Here is a 19,518-nt window from a genome sequence, read left to right as displayed (position 1 = left end):
CACAGCAGAGACCCGTAATTCATATCACCATGTATCTGATAATTCAATCTTTTGAGATTATCTTTTAATTTCCATCGATAAACATATTAAACATATATCGAAACAAATACGTTTATGTAAAGTATTATACATCTATTACTTCATTAACGTCTTTAATTAATATATAGGTATATAATTATATATGCACATTAAGTTAAATATAATTGTTCGTGAATCGTTGGGGTTAGTAAAAGGGCAAATGTATACATGAACATAGTTCAAAAGTTTTTGAGACATAACATTATAGACTTTGCTTATCGTGTTGAAATCATATAAAGATTAAGTTTAAATTTGGTCGGAGATTTCCGGTTCGTCACAGTGCATTTGCTCATTTTAAAGATATTACTTGGAGTCATTCATGACATATTTCAAAAGACGTTGCATTCAAGTCGTTGAGTTCAATAGAGATTGTTATTAAGTAAATGACAGTTTAGGTCATTTATAGGTTGAATATTATGAAATGGTATGCATATCTGTCAACTTTCGATGTAAATGAAAGTTTGTCTTTTAAAACGAATGCAATGTTTGTAAAATATATCATATAGAGGTCAAATACCTCGCAATGTATTCATATGTTATTGTATTTGTTCTTATGGATTAAGACGGGTCTTTACATGTGGTATTAGAGCGGTGGTCTTAGCGAACCAGGTCTGCATTAGTGTGTCTAACTGATAGTCGTTAGGATGCATTAGTGAGTCTGGACTTCGACCTTAGTTGCATGTCAAAAAGTTTTGCTTATCATATTTTGTCGGAAACCATGCTTATCATCTTAAGTCTAAACGCGTCTTACTGCATTCATTACATAGATAGTGTATAGACAAAATTCATATCTTAGCATATCTGCTAATTCATATCTTAACGTATCTGTTACTGTAAACTTTGTCTGACATATTCCGTAAATTCCTCCGAAATCTACGAAACCTTTTGCTCTTTATATATAGATATTCTATGTAGTTAGAATACCATCCAATATTAGAAAATCATTTCATATCGAAAAATCCTTTATTCAATCATACGAAATAGAATTCGTCATTAGTTCAAGTCCCTCGGATTCCGAAATGGAATCCCACTCAAGCGCCGAAAGCAGTGTGACCGGAATGGACCAACCAATCAGTAATCATTTATTCTGGATGAATTGGGGATGGGTTCGTAGCCTCCTCAATCATTGGAGACAAGAAGAAGGTGATCCCTTCCATCCACCACATTGCCCTCTTGACGAAGAACCTGAAGCACTTACCAGCGAACCAATCCGAAACACCATTTTCTCTCTCATTTCCAGAATATCTCGTCACGATTATATACTACATCAAATTCTAGATTTTATTTATCCGCTCGTCCGAACTGACAATCACCCTGGTGTAATAGAAGAAGTCAACGAGCTTCGCGCTCGCGTAGTGGCTTTGGAGAATATGGTGCAAAGGTTTCAAGCACCAGCAGCAGCACCAGCAGCATAACCAGTACCACCATTATCAACACCAACAGTACCATTACCAACCCCAACCACAACCGAGTCGTAAACCTCAACTTTACAATCTGTACCTCGAGCACCAACGTCATACACCCTGTAGATACCAAGGAGTACCAACAATAATAACAGATGAAGTATTAATCTATAACTTCATGGGAGAAAGATTCTACGGCGATTATGTAATCTCTAAAATCTTAGAGATTATTTAATTCTGACCCTAAATCAGATGAGTGAACGGAGATGGTAGAGTATAAACTTTAATCGGAAATGGTGAGGAATTTACAAGCTAGATTTGTTTTACCAACAGCATCAACAGTACCGTCAGCATCGTCAGAATCAGTAGCACCTCTAACTTCACAAGCTCCGCCAGTTCAAGAATCACCGTGGACATCATTACGAATCAATAACGCGTATATTGTATCAATAAGTTATGAAGTATTAACTCATTCCCTCTGAAGAAATTATATGTATATTTTATATATATAAATATTGAGATCAAAGTAAATCTTTCCGTACTAAGCTATTATGTGTGGATCTTAACTACTCGGTTTACGTCCTTCGCCAGCAACTTAACCATCGTTAACTACAATCTCCGTTTTAATTCAATGAATTCCATCTCATAATAAAATAAGTGTATTAATCAAATATATGTTTGATTTTACACTTTCATCATCGATGTACTCGAAACTTTTCAAATAACATCATTCGTACCTTGCGAAGTTCACAAGAATTTCACGAAAACCAACATCATGCATCAACAAATAACAAAGCATTGATTCAAAATTTCAACATCATTGAAGAAATACTTATGTGATTTCTAAATCTTTAGGGATTACTCAATTCTAGTTTCAACCGTAAATCAAATGAGTTTAACATTAACTCATTAAATCTATGTTACATCCGAAGAAAATATACATACATATATATTTTCATAGAGACTGTAATAAAAATAATAATTGTGAAAATTTTATTAACGGGTAGGTAATACCCGAGAGATATATAAATTCACAGTTAATATATTACATCCTTCAAATTTGATTCTGCAATCATCGACTATACTCACTACTTTCACAACAATATACAACCACTCTCATCCAAATTTGATTACATATTCTGATTTTGACAAATCAAAATCCAAGTCATGACTTAACAGAAGACATCTCTCTTAGAATTCTTACATCTTTCAAAGCTACACTTTGACTTCAAAACTGTGCTAGAATTTAACGACCCGTCAAAGTACACTTGACGACCATCGTTAACTTAGTCCCACAGTTTAATCGAAACTATATATGAATTTAATAAAACAACCTTGCATTCTTTATTTAAAAATGATTTCCTATAAAGAAAACCTATCAAAATATGTAAGTTTAGAAAAACCATACATTATTACTTAACCAAAAGTTGACCAAAACAAAGTCAACAGCATCCACTATTAAATGTAACGAAATAGAATGCAAGTTAATGTTTAACAAAAGCTGCCATCATAAATATGTAGACTCTCTAAGCACAGCGGAAGCAATCAATCATGAACCTGAGAATAAAACATGCGAGTAACTGTCAACAAAAATGTTGAGTGAATTATAGGTTTAATATTGCAAACAATATTTAATTTAAACCGTAAAAATTTATGTTTGAAAACATAAAAACTCCTTTTTGGACCACAAAATTATATGCTAGAAAACATATAAAAACATTATTCCATTTACCGTGAGCCACCTGGTAACCACTTAACCATTTATTTACCCTTGCCAAACACAATAAATAATATACACCGAACAAGTGTATCTACAACAAATTACGAAGTACTAAACATTCCGATTATAAATTACTAGCGCGACTAGCTCGAAATGGGGTTGTCAAACCCGATAGATCTATCCGTAGGATTCGCGTTCACCAGTAGAAACCAGTGATTACAGTTACCAGACTAGGGAATATTTTTGTTCAACTCACAATGAATAATTTTAACCAACTTCCACATGTGTCCAAAATATAAAATAAATTGCATGTATTCTCATCCCAAAAGATTTAAAATAGAAAAATAGGACTATAACTCACCTTGATAGCAAACGAAGTAACCACACAAATATGCGAACAGCAAACGAAGTAAAGTGATCAGGAATGATCACAACTCTGACCTATAAATAAAGCAGGTGGATATAAATAACTAACTTAGGTCAAGTCTTAGTATGATAGCTATTGTACATGTTGCAAGTAGACATAGAACAATACTCAACATGCATCGGTTTGATCGGAACAGCGTACAGACACACACGTTCTATTTTTAGAAAGTTTCTATTTTTAGCAGGTTTCTATTTTTAGCAGGTTTCCATTTTTGGAAAGTTTCTATTTTTAGAAAGTTTCTATTTTTGAAAAGTTTCTATTTTTGGAAAGTTTCTATTTTTAGAAAGTTTTAAGTTAGGAAAGTTTCCTTATTTAGAAAGTCAACAAAAGTCAACTGAAAGTCAAAGTCAACCGAAAGTCAACTCAAAAGTCAACCTTGGTTAAATATAGTCAACATTAATTTTTAAAGTGTAAGTTGTAATAATAATATAAGTTATAATGTTAATTATAGTTAAATATGTATGATTATGTCATAACATAAGTTTAATTAAATTAAAATGAATTATTAAGTTAACATAAGTTTAAATGATATAATTAATATAACATAAGTGTTTAATTAATTAATTAAATATTAGTCATAACATAAGTATTATTAATTAATAATAAATTTTAAATCATATCATAAGTATTATTAATTAATAATGAATTATTAATCATGTCATAAGTTTCTAATTATAATTATTAAATCATAAGTATTTAATAATTAAATTATAATTAAATAATAACTAAGCCTTATAATAATTAAATAATTAATAAATCCTTATTATAAGTCTCATTATAATAATCTCATAATATATGTTTAATACTTATCATAAGTATTTTTCATTAATAATAAAAGTATTATTAATCATAAGTTTAATTAAAAGTTTAATTAAATCATAAGTAATAATTAAATGATATAATAAATATATATCATAAGTCTTAAATTATAATAATTAATTTTTATATCATAAGTAATTTAATAATAATGAAAATCATTATTTATATCATAAGTCATAATTAATAACCATAAGTTTTAATTAAAAGTTCATCGGGTCATAACTTGAGCCCCGGGAATCAGTTTTCGGCGAGCCTTATATATATCTTCGCCTAATCGACCCACCCGAAATATTAGTGTGCTCAAGAACATCCCAAGAACAGTCACCAAGTCGTGACTTACAGCTCTTAAACAGTTTGGACCTTTAATCCGCTTAAAAACGTGTTTTAGTCATAACGGGTGATCCGTGGCTCGGATTTCGATGACCCAAACATGAAAGTTCATCTCATCTTCAATTCTAACACACTAGTACACCCTAAGGACTTTAAAAATGGTCACAAAGTTGGACCAAACCTGGTTCAATTCGTTTTCATAGTTTAATCTCCACATAACACCATTTTAATCATATCTTAAGCTCCGGGAATCGAAATGACATGAATTCGGAGTCTAAAATTAATGTCTTAATGAGAGGAACTCATCTAGATACTTCAATTTCACTTTTATAACAGTTACATAACCAGAAATGAACAAAAAGGCTGCTGTCCCAATTCAATCAAACCGAAAACATATATATTTGAGCAATTCTATGCATACAATCATCAATACAATAACATGTAATCAACATACTATCAAAATAACATCAAAATACAGAAAATTAAAGAAAAATTGAAAATCTAGGGTTAGGGTTTATACCCTAATCAAGAATTGATTTATATGAACGCGTAGAGAAGAACGGGAGCAATCCGATTATGTAAAAAGCCCTATGATCCAAGCTTGATTTGACGATGAATGATGGTGATATTGGTGCTGTAGGTGACGGACAAAGAAGCAAGGAGGAGGAGAAAAAAAAAATGGTTGCTAGGTTAGAATGAGATGGATTTTGTGGTTTTGATCAAAATAATCACAAGTTACAAGGAATGGCAAAACCAACCCCTCCCTTGGGAGGTCTGGACGAAAATGGTATTGGGTGGGCCCCATATGGCCCAAATTTGATAAATGAAGGAAGTCTTGTGGCCCAAATGCCCGAAGGAAGCCCGAAACGCGAAAACACGACTACGCGATTGAAAATTCGGAGAGATAACAAATACGCGATGAAAAATATATATGAATGCTATATATAATCATATAACATTAAAATATCATATTTAAAATAATTAGGATTTAAAAATCCCAAAAACTTGACCGTTGGTTTGAAAATCAAAAAGATTCGCCGGATAGAAATCCGCGACACGTAGAAACGTATAACTTAAAATATGAATACAAATATTCATATAACACATAATAATTAATATATTATTATAAAAATAATAATATAGGTCATAGAAATGATGTGGCACGAATAATAATTAACGGTCGTTAAATAATTAACGGTAAAAGATAACGGAAAAAGTAGGGTCGTTACATAGAACATTGCTTCTATTCATTAAAGCCAGAAAAGAATTTTTGAATCATTCAAAATTCATTACACTCTATATTCAAACCCTTCAAGATTCTTGAAGATACCTCAATTAAGAAACAATTGAGATGATGATCCAACGACATGTTATCCACAATCCTGCATCTGAAAAACTTCCGGAACCTAAGTAAAAAGTTTAACACGTATCCGTGTCAGACCCTTTGGCATTTATTAGCAAAAAATAACTTTGCGATTCTTTTTCAAATTAGTCAGTTTTGTCATAGCTCCAACAAGTCAACTTCGACTTTTCATTCGAAGTAGCCTTATTATAACCTGAGATATATACGATTACCCTTTTGTTACCGGAGAACCTTTTATATTCCACGATATTATCAGCAGATGTACCAGCAACTTCGTTACCCCTTTGGCGTAAGTCTCTCCAAAAAATCACTATATGAATTCATTGAAACCCCATCAATTACTCATCCGCATCTTGTAACAAGAATTGCCATACCAACTACTGGGAATCAGCAGTCAGTATTTTGAAATTTCGCAGCGTTTCTACTTCAACAGTTATATATATATATATATATATATATATATATATATATATATATATATATATAACGTCTATCTCCTAAACTTACACCTTTCGAATGTGAAATTTCTGAAAAACATCCTGAACTGCGAAATAGTTCTCAAAATTTTGAAAAATGATGATGAAGCAACAAAAACTGTAAATGACTTTAACAGTAAAAAGATTGATGATAAAGAATAGAGTGTTGGTAAAGCTCAGAAAAAGAGAAAATTTGGTACTGAAAAATGGTTGAGCAAACCATGAAGGAGGATGTAGACAATCACAAGGATTAAACCTGACTTCAAAGAATCCAAATGATTCAGTGTCTGCCGAAATTATTATCGAATACCTTGCTCCTGACTCTAAACCCTTGTGGACAATATTCTTCATCATCCTCTGATATTAAATATCCTACGATATTATCATATCTTTCATTATAAATATCCTCGATATTTCTGAAGATATTTTCATAACTATTCTTATCTGAAATCATTTACCTCTCCGCGCTATCTATATTACATCATAAAGGAAACTATTTAGTTTCTATATTCTGTAAACCTTAGAGTTTAAATTGAATATTTCGAAGTAGTGTTGGGAATTGAAGCATGAGTTAGTATAATATAATGACACTTGATCAACGTGATTATATTACAGTAAGTAATGTTGAGTTTCTAAATGGAACGTGATTATTCACAGATCATAACGTCATCATGTGACATGTTACACGACTCTTGTATTCTACTTAACCTCTAAACATATCAAGAAAATATTTTTATTGGTGATTCTGTCTTTTTCGAGGTATTCTGGTAATTTGACAAATCAAGATCGTGCTATTACCGTTCTTTTCTTAGAACATCAACTATGTTCATTTCGAAATTCATACCTACGAATTCTGGACCATTATTCCCTTGACTTGAAGTCGGGAAGAGGAGACAAAAGTATGGAACTCTTGAATATAAAGGAAAATATAAAGCTCAATAACAATACATAAATTACAAACCGTGCATATCAATACGTATTGTCATGTAAAGGCACGGGAGAATTAAAAACACTATAACCCCAAGGTAATAGTAAAAGTAAATAAAATCCTCCGGTGGTAGATGAAAGAGAAGAATGACAGATATGAAAGTTAAGAGTATATCAAGGATCAGAACGGGATGGAGCATATTGACGAATGTTTTAAAATATGAATTGAGGGGAAAAGAATAGAAGGTGTGAGTTGTAAGGAAACAAAGGGGGTGGATTTATAGAAAAATATCCGACAGGGCAATCAAAAATAGATGATCGCAATTAAAGCGAATTTTAATTTCCTTAATTACCGAAGAATCAAATCTTATTATGAAGATCTTCTCCAAATCTCTTGAACTCCGGAAATCAACCCATCTACGTCAAAAGATATAACGAAATTCACTTTTCTCATTTCATTTATTTCGTGATAACTTCACATAAACGGAATGTTTATCTCTTATCACTCAATGATGATGAAATTCTATTTATCAACTCATATTTGTCATGAAAACATTCTTATTGTTACCCATGACGACCACTATCAAATTTCGGGGACGAAATTTCTTTAACGGGTAGGTATTGTGAGGACCCGAAAATTTCCGAACAAATTTAAACTTTATCTTTATATTATTCCAACACGATAAGCAAAATTTGTTAAGTTAAATCTCAAGGATTTTAAACTATGTTCATACATTCATTTAACCTTGACCAAATTTCGACGATTCACGAACCATTACTTAATTGAATATGAATATGTATATATAGGTATGTATGTATGTATGTATGTATTATAACTTGAAAATATTAACAAAGTATTAAACGTATAATACCTTACATGAGCGTATTTGTTTCAATACGTTTATCGGTGAAATTAGAAGATAATATCAAATGATTGATTTATCAGATACATTGTATGATTACGAGTCTTTGTTGAGAGGTCCAGTTTGATTTAAGAAACCTTTCCTTTTTAACAGTATTCGGAATAATTGGTAAAGTGATTTACATGTAAGAACAAAAGTAGCTAAACAAGGGTTAGTGGAGATTCCTGTTTGATTTTCAACTCATACGTTACAACATTTTCCTCGTGTCTTTTTGATAAGTTAATTATTTAGTTTTTATAATGATTGATCATATAGAATAAATAATTAGGATAAGGTTCGTCGATTAGATAAACCCATTTTGACATTTTACATTAAGACGATTTCATACGTTTATTTTAACCATTGAACTTTATCTTACGCTTCACCAGCAGACGGTAATTTTAAAAACTTGAAAACCCTGTTATGATTTAGATATGAATTTTTGCTTCTTAAACAAAATGGTTTTTCGATATAATATACTATTATTATTATAAACACTTTTATAACAATTACTACTATTATGACCTTTTCAAAAAAACGATTTTTAATAAAATATGTTTTGATTATTAAAATGTTTTATAAACTTTTGTGCATAAATGAGTTATATAAATTTTAAGCTTTGAAATACAAACATTACAAAATAATACTTTCTATTAGTTAAACGATTTCAAAATATTTATATATGCTTTGAAATATAATTAGTTTGAAAAACTAAATTTTATACTACTAATTGAATATTTCAAGTTTATATTTTCGAAATGAAAATATATATATATATGTGTGTGTGTGTGTGTATATATATATATATATATATATATATATATTACAAGGTAATTAATAACATAAGTTATAAAACCTTTTGTCTAAAATAATATAGTTTGTAAACAACGAGACATTGAGTTACAGAAGCAAATGACCACAACGCTCAATTATATAAGTTACATTTCTTATAATAAGGATTTATTTATGTTTAAGTCTAATTTTTTGTTAAAGGTACACATCGCGTAACGTAAAGTGTTAGTTTTCAAAACGTACGAGGTAGCATTCGTAAAACCGAAACTAGGACATAAGTCGAGTGACAACGTACTAGTCTTTAGAAAAAAATTATATTTTTACCATGCACGTAAATATAATATAATATATAATTAATTATATAAATTAAATATATTATATATATAATAATAATATATGAGTGTCGGCAAGGATTTAATGGATACCAGCTGCATATTGCTATCATGCGATCGCATGAAAGGAACCCACAAACCCCATGCGATCGCATGGGTGTGGTTGGACGAAAATTGTATAAAGCTCGAGTCATCTGTGCCGAGTTCATTCATTTCTCATAAATTCTCTATCTCTCTCTGATATCTATGATACTCCGTATTATTTATTTTAATTATTTATTTATTTTATTATTTACTAATATTATTATTAAAGATTATTATTAATCTTATGATATTAAATTAGTAGTAATATTAGTATTATACATAAAATACTACGACGAGGTTTTGCTCGCGTGTTTTTCAAACGGGTTTTATGAGTGGGATAGAGCTAAGGAAATTATGGGTTATAGCTTTGGAGGTTATGGGTAATGTTCGTGCGTGTGCTCGCGAGGTCAATCTAGTATTTATCATCTCCGTTGCATCTACGTACTTTCCTGCAATATTGAATCTCAATATTGATATGTGAGCACTCATAACTTAACTTTTATATATTATTAGTGTATCCCTGACTAGTGCTCGAGTAGATAGAATTATGCATGCATGTATGTTTAATTTATCGTTAGATAGGTTATGTTGAATCCTGAATTAGTTACATATGCGGTTGAGATAAGGTATATGATATATATGTCGTTGGAAAGCTTGCGAAAAATTAAGAACTTTTCATTTAGATATCGAATGGTTTCGATGAACGGATTAGAAGTTATAGTCGATTGAATTTTTGTATTATTATTAAAAATGATTATTTTTATCGTCGTTATTGTCGTTGTTATAATTATTATCTAATTATTATTATTATTATTATTATTATTATTATTATTATTATTATTATTATTATTATTATTATTATTATTATCATTATCGTTATTAGTAAAAGGTATTATTATTAAAAATTATTATCTTTATTACTATCGTTATTATCGTTAAGGTTACAACTAGTATTATTACTATTATTATCATTAAAATAGTTATTAATATTATCATTAGTATTATCATAATATTTATTATTATTATTAGTATTATTATAATTAAAACTAATATTAGTAACATTTAATTATTATGATTACTATTATTATCATTAATATGAAAGCATTATAAAAGACGACTAAAAGCTATTAACAAATTGATTAGGAAATAATGAGTATAATTAGCATGATGAAATTAAAATATTGAAAGGTATTGATTTAGATAAAAATATTTCATTAATTTTATCATTATTATTATTAATATTAAAAACAATTATTTTACAAAAATTATTATTTAAAGGAATATCATTGTTAATATAAAATATCATTATTATTATCATTTTAGTATTATCATTATTAAAAATTTTATCATTTTGAATAGAATTATTACTTTTATAAAATATTATTATTTTTATAGTTAATATTAAAAAGTATCGTTATTATTAAGATTATCATGATCAGAATTACCAGTTTATCATAATTAATATCATCATTAGTAAATATAAATATTATTATTATTATTATTATTATTATTATTATTATTATTATTATTATTTTATTATTATTATTAAAAATAATTAATATTATTATTATAAAATAGTGCAACTTTACTTATTATTATTATTATCAATATTATTTTATCAAATATGTGATACAAAGACATTTTCACCATACGTAATATAATAACATTAATAGTACAAACTACTATATATTTATGATTTTGAGTAAATTGTATAAATTTTATTACTTGAGAAATATCAAAGTATATTTTTATCATAAATAAACTTTAATATAACTTTTTATTTATTAATAAATGGTTTGTATTATTTACTATAATAAAATTTGATAGATATATTTAAATATATAAAACGACTATATTTATGTTATACAATTTTTGGAAGTCATTTTGGTCAAGATGATTTTTGTTGAGTTTTGCATATTAGTCTCGAGCATTAGGATTGTGATACACTACGACTTGACCTAAATTATTAGACAGTTATTGACCATATATATATATATATATATATATATATATATATATATATATATATATAATTAATATAGGTTCGTGAATTCAAGGCCAACCTTGCACTTGTTCAATGACGTCAGATGTATTTTTACTACGAAATACAGTATTGTGAGTTTCATTTGCTCCCTTTTTAAATGCTTTTGCAATATATATTTTGGGACTGAGAATACATGCGCTTTTTTTATAAATATTTGACGAAATAGACACAAGTACTAAAAACTACATTCTATGGTTGAATTATCGAAATCGAATATCACCCCTTTAGCTTGGTAACCTAAGAATTAGGGAACAGTACCCCTAATTGACTTGAATCCTAAAGATAGATCTATGGGCCTAACAAACCCCATCTGTCACGACCCGGAAAATTTCGACTAATTTTAAACCAAATTCTCGATACGATGTAATATTCTTGACACAATAAGAGAAATCTGTTAGGTTGAGTCTCAAAAATTTTGAACTATTTTCATATATTCAATTGACCTTCAACTACTTCCAGCGATTCGCGAACAATTATGTAAATAGATATGTATATATAAATATATGTATTTTATAACTTGAAAAATGTTAATAAATTATTATATGATTCAGTTGTTACGTAAAATAATTGACGATATAATAAAATTTTTATTAAAATGTAATTATGCATATATAAAGTATTTCGAATATATTTACATGTAAAATTTTACATTTCAAACTTATTAGTTTTACAAAGTGTTAAATGAGAATAAATATATATAACTAATTATAATAATAATACTATGAGGTAAATGCATTTGGAACGTATGAACTCTGATGTTATTATCTTATTGGGCTTTTAAATCAAATTGGTCCTGTGAATATTAATTATTATGTGAGAGATACACTAAACAAGTTAAAATGTTTGGCAGTACATGACAAGTAAAAATTCACGGACGCAACATGGGTGTCAACTTCATTCTTTTAAAATTGTCTATGGATCAAATAATTTATGTAACTGTTTTTGGTTTTCACATCTTAACTTTTGCGTATATGTCTCATCATTTCTTTAAACATTCACTTTATATTTTTGTTTTGTTTCATCATACCAAAGACCATTACTGATTATTCAATTTCTTTTAACTTACTAGTGGTTTCTTTTTCTTTGCCAGCTCATTTTGAGCATTCTATATGCAAAAGGGAAATATAACTTGTGTATTTTATTATTGCTTTTCTTGTTTCCTTCTAACATGCAAAAGCATGTATGTATATTTATTTATGTGTGTTATGCAAGAACTAATAACATCCCCATCATCCTTCGTTCCTTCTATTTTCTATGAACCAAACCGTCACCCTACTCACCACCTTAAACCACCTACATGAACCTGTTTCCTTATTGAACCACAACGAATCACACCCATTTTACAGCTCTTTTATTTTCTTGATGTTTCTCTGTTTGACAATTCTATCTCGAATCGATCACTTTTAGAAACCCACACCATATATAACGCCACCCTTGTTCAAACCACCCTACACCATGAATCACACCTTTGAAACCCAAAACACCTTTGACCACCTAAGGACCCATTTGCTAGATTACCACTACTATTAAATCATATTTTTTTTTAACACTTAGACCATTATTATTCGATCACCTGCTCTTCTATTTGGTTAACCGAAACCTACATTCACAATCCAAACCGAGACCAAACTATTATGGTTTCTCTTAAAATTCGAAACAACCATCTCAATCACTTTACCATTATCTATTTCATCCACACCCCACACTGTTATTACTGTTTGGTTCGGCAAGTTGAACCACGTCATGAACACCACCCTCTAATTCCTTCGACTGTCTTCGTTCCTGCTATACGGTTACCAAACAACCACCATCCTCTTTAATTGCTGCAGGCTACTGCCGCTACTTTCATTTTTTTTTTTTCCTTCTTTCCTGATCGTATACAAATCTCTTTCTGTTAGAGGGTTTCCATCAAACCACAAGACCAAATCATCAATTTTTTTTTTGAGAACCAACCCACACCAAGTACTCATCGAAAACTTTGTTGTTGTTGACAAAGAACACCATAACCGCCATCACTTCGAACCTAAATCCCATCGTTAACTACTACTCGATTGATCTCTCTCTGTACCTGTTTCTCTCTACTATTTATGACCAGAAACCAACATCATCTTCTCCTTTTCTCTTTTCCCATTCGTTTCCTGCATCTCCATTGTTGTCACGAAGCTGCTATAGTACAACCGAAACCCAACACAAATATCTCGTTAATAATACTGTTCAACGATAATAATTAGTTTGGTAATGAACGGTGGTGATATGTAACGAAATGATGATGACAAATTGAAGACCGGATCATACCTGGGTTGTGAAATCGGTCGATTAATTAAAAGGGGTCGAAGGCCTATGGAATCATTCGGTGATTTTGCTGCTGCCTTCCTCGATCTGTTTGAAACAGATAACAGAAATAAATAAAATTCCCTTTCTTTTTTTTATTAAATTGCAAACCTAATCTCATCATGGACCGTAACATTATCAGGGTATCGGGTCATAACTTTTCTGTTGGACTTTGGAAAATAGTTTGGGCCAAGAGTTATTTCAGTTGGGCCGTTATAGACATAGAATCAGGGTTTCGGTGTAAATATATTTGCGTATGACATTAAAACAGAAAAATGGAACGGTTAAGTGGTTTGAGGTGTTGTGGTGTGAGCGAAGGGTCTCGGGTTCGAGTCCTTCTTGATGCATTTCTTTTTAAGGGTATATCTTTACTTCCCATTTTTATTATTATTATTATTATTATTATTATTATTATTATTATTATTATTATTATTATTATTATTATTATTATTGTTATTGTTATTATTATTATTAGTGTAAAAAGGTAACACAAATTATTATATTTTTTATTAAATTTAATATTAGTATTATTATCATAAAAGCTATCCTTATTATTATAGGTTATCATTTATATCAATATAATTTAAAAGTATCATTTTTATAAATTTTCTTTTTGTTATTATTACTATTATAATTATAATTACAAAATAAAATAACTCTATAATTATTATTATCAATATTATTTTATTAACTAACTACTAGTTATTTAAAACTATATCTACTATATATAATTATATATATAGATATTAATCATTTAAATATATATACAACATAAAAATATATAACATATAATTTAAAATATAAAAACTAATACATTATAATAAAGAAATTTATGTGAATTCATTATGTATATTAATATAAATATACCAATGTTATAGGTTCGTGAATCTGAGGCCAACCTTATAATTGACCAATGGTGTTATATGTATTTTTACTACAAAATACATTAGGTGAGTATATAGTCCCACTTTTAAACTCTAAATATTTCGGGATGAGAATACATGTATTTTATGTTTTACGCTATGGACACAAGTAACTGAAAAATATATTCTACGTTGAGTTGTACCACTGGCATACTTCCCTGTAGCTTGGTAACTAATATTTACAGCGGTATTGTAAACGCGAATCCTGTTGATAGATCTATCGGGCCTGACAACCCCAACCGGACTGGACGACCAGTATTCAACGGTTGCACAGTACTTCGTTTCGTGACTACACCTTGGTACGGTGTAGTAAGATTTCATAATAAAGGGAATATGCGACGTGATTAAATGTTAAGTATGGTTACCAAGTGCTCAACCACTTAGAATATTTTTATTAAAATGTTTATATATAAAATCTTGTGTTCCATTGTTATAACGCTGCTAGCATCAAACCTATATATTTCACCAACTTTATGTTGACGTTTTAAAGCATGTTATTCTCAGGTACGAATTAAGTCTTCCGCTGTGCATTTGCTCATGTTAAGGACATATCTTGGAATCGATCATTGCAATGGAACCAAATGTTGATGACTTCGTCCAGGAGGATTAGGACGGGTTGCTACAGTTGGTATCAGAGCGTTGGTCTTAGAGAACCAGGTCTTGCATTAGTATGTCTAACTGATAGTTGTTAGGATGCATTAGCGAGTCTGGACTTCGACCTTAGCTGCATATTATAAGTATTGTTTATCATTCCTAGTGAAAAAGTTCTGCTTAGCATTCCTAAGTCTAGACACGTCTTACTGCCTTTATTGCATAGATAGTGTATAGACAGATTCATATCTTAGCGTATCTGTTACTGTAGACCTTGTCGGACACGTCTCCTTAATTTCCCCCGTAATCTACGGAATCTTCAGTACTATATTTAGGTATTCTATGTAGATAGAATATCATCCAACACCCGAAATTCACTTCATGTCGAAAATCCTTTATTTAATCGTACGCAATGGAACTCACCATTGGATCAAGTCCCTCGAATTCCGATAGGGAGTCCAACTCCAGCCCCAGAAGCAGCGTCACCAGAATAAATCAATCAATCAGTCATCCTCAATTTATTTGATGAGATCGTAGTCGACTTAACCAATGGAGACAAGAAGAAGGCGATCCTTTTCATCCATCAACCTGCACCCTCGGCGAAGAACCCGAAACACTTACCGGCGCTCATTTCCCGAATATCTCGCTATGATTATATACTATCTCAAATTCAAAACCTTATTTATTCGCTCGTTCCAAACGACAATCATCCCGGTATAATAGCAGAAATCAACGAACTCCGCGCTCGGGTAGTGACTTTGGAGAATATGGTGCGAAGGTTGCAAACACCAGCAGCAGCACCAGCAGCATAATCCGTACCACCATCATCAACACCGACAGTACCCTTATCACCCCCAACCACAACCACGTCGTAAACCTCAATATAACAACCTGTACCTCGGATATCAACCTCACACGCCTCAATGTCACCATCTGTACTTTAAGTATGATCTCCGTTCTACATATCATTCTATATCGATTATCTTCATTATACGTATCAATCTACATCATTTATCTTCGTTCAACATAGTGATTATGTAATTTCTAAAGTTTTAGAGATTATGTAATCTAGTATTAATGATAAATCAAATGAGTATAATATCTTATTGGCTCATTAAATCCATAATTACATCTGAAGAAAATATATATGCAAGTATATTTTCATAAAGATTGTAATTAAAAATTCTTTCGTACAAACTATTAATGATGAAAATATTTTAACGGGTAGGTAGCACCCGAGGAATATTTGGATTTCACATTAATAAGTTACATTGTACATTTTTCGAATCTGATTCAACGATCATTTACTATCCTACTTACAACCACCGATATACGTATCCGTTCACCACAAAATAACCATTCCCATTCAAATTTCATAATTGAATTTTGACCTATCAGAATCCAACAAGTTGATTTCGACTTTTCATTTGAAACAACCTTATTATAATCTTGATAAATCCACGTGCTCTTTTATTGCTACCGGGGAACCTTTCATATTCCACCATATTACCATCAGCATTTAATCATCTAAAAACACAATTCTCCTGAAACCACTTCGGTTTAATAACCGATGACCCAGATCAATTAACTTTGAAAATGCTGACGAAGTAGCATGTTGTAGATGGTCTTAATGGCCAAAAGTTGATGATAAAGAAGGAGACTGTAGACAAATCACAAACACTAAACCTATACTTAACGAATCCAGATGATTCAGTATCTGCTGAAACATTTAAACGAATATCTTGTTCCTTACTTATTCTAAATCCTTGCGGAAACATTTTCTTCATCATCCTTTGATTTAGAAATTTCAAAATATTGTCATAAATATCTTCGATATTTCTGAAGATACCTCCATAAATATCTTTATCAGAAATTATCTATATCCTCGTGCTATCTATGTTACATCATAAAAGAAACTGTTTTAGTTTCTATCCATCTATAAAATTTGAGTTTAAATTATGGATGATTTTTGGAGAAGTGTTGGGAATTGAAGCATGAATTAGTATAATATAATGACACTTGGCCAACGTGATTATATTACATTAAGTCATGCTAAATTTCTAATGGAATGTGATGATGGTTCACAGATCTTACCCTCATCATGTGCCATGTTACACGACTTTTTCATTCTACTTAATTTCTAAGCATATCACGTAAATATTTCCTTGATATTTCTGTTTTTCCGTAACTCCGACAATCTGCTAATAAATCGTGCGATTACATTTTCTTTCTGATTAGAAGATTTCTTTAAATTCTTTGAATTATGAAAATCAACCTTGAATATGACAGAAGTTAAGACGAACCTCTAATCACTTCATTTCACTCTTTTGTGATAGCTTCACTCGTACGCTTTGCATGATCGAACCGTTTTATCCATATTAATCGAAAATGATAAAACACTATTCATATTCGTCATGAAAAACATTCTTATTGTTAGCCATGACGACCTCACTCAAATTTCGGGGACGAAATTTCTTTAACGGGTGGGTACTGTCACGACCCGGAAAATTTCGACTAATTTTAAACCAAATTCTCGATACGATGTAATATTCTTGACACAATAAGAGAAATCTGTTAGGTTGAGTCTCAAAAATTTTGAACTATTTTCATATATTCAATTGACCTTCAACTACTTCCAGCGATTCGCGAACAATTATGTAAATAGATATGTATATATAAATATATGTATTTTATAACTTGAAAAATGTTAATAAATTATTATATGATTCAGTTGTTACGTAAAATAATTGACGATATAATAAAATTTTTATTAAAATGTAATTATGCATATATAAAGTATTTCGAATATATTTACATGTAAAATTTTACATTTCAAACTTATTAGTTTTACAAAGTGTTAAATGAGAATAAATATATATAACTAATTATAATAATAATACTATGAGGTAAATGCATTTGGAACGTATGAACTCTGATGTTATTATCTTATTGGGCTTTTAAATCAAATTGGTCCTGTGAATATTAATTATTATGTGAGAGATACACTAAACAAGTTAAAATGTTTGGCAGTACATGACAAGTAAAAATTCACGGACGCAACATGGGTGTCAACTTCATTCTTTTAAAATTGTCTATGGATCAAATAATTTATGTAACTGTTTTTGGTTTTCACATCTTAACTTTTGCGTATATGTCTCATCATTTCTTTAAACATTCACTTTATATTTTTGTTTTGTTTCATCATACCAAAGACCATTACTGATTATTCAATTTCTTTTAACTTACTAGTGGTTTCTTTTTCTTTGCCAGCTCATTTTGAGCATTCTATATGCAAAAGGGAAATATAACTTGTGTATTTTATTATTGCTTTTCTTGTTTCCTTCTAACATGCAAAAGCATGTATGTATATTTATTTATGTGTGTTATGCAAGAACTAATAACATCCCCATCATCCTTCGTTCCTTCTATTTTCTATGAACCAAACCGTCACCCTACTCACCACCTTAAACCACCTACATGAACCTGTTTCCTTATTGAACCACAACGAATCACACCCATTTTACAGCTCTTTTATTTTCTTGATGTTTCTCTGTTTGACAATTCTATCTCGAATCGATCACTTTTAGAAACCCACACCATATATAACGCCACCCTTGTTCAAACCACCCTACACCATGAATCACACCTTTGAAACCCAAAACACCTTTGACCACCTAAGGACCCATTTGCTAGATTACCACTACTATTAAATCATATTTTTTTTTAACACTTAGACCATTATTATTCGATCACCTGCTCTTCTATTTGGTTAACCGAAACCTACATTCACAATCCAAACCGAGACCAAACTATTATGGTTTCTCTTAAAATTCGAAACAACCATCTCAATCACTTTACCATTATCTATTTCATCCACACCCCACACTGTTATTACTGTTTGGTTCGGCAAGTTGAACCACGTCATGAACACCACCCTCTAATTCCTTCGACTGTCTTCGTTCCTGCTATACGGTTA

Source organism: Rutidosis leptorrhynchoides, chromosome 8 (genome assembly GCF_046630445.1).
Source record: "Rutidosis leptorrhynchoides isolate AG116_Rl617_1_P2 chromosome 8, CSIRO_AGI_Rlap_v1, whole genome shotgun sequence".
Taxonomy (NCBI): Eukaryota; Viridiplantae; Streptophyta; class Magnoliopsida; order Asterales; family Asteraceae; genus Rutidosis; species Rutidosis leptorrhynchoides.
This window is presented reverse-complemented; position numbering follows the sequence as displayed.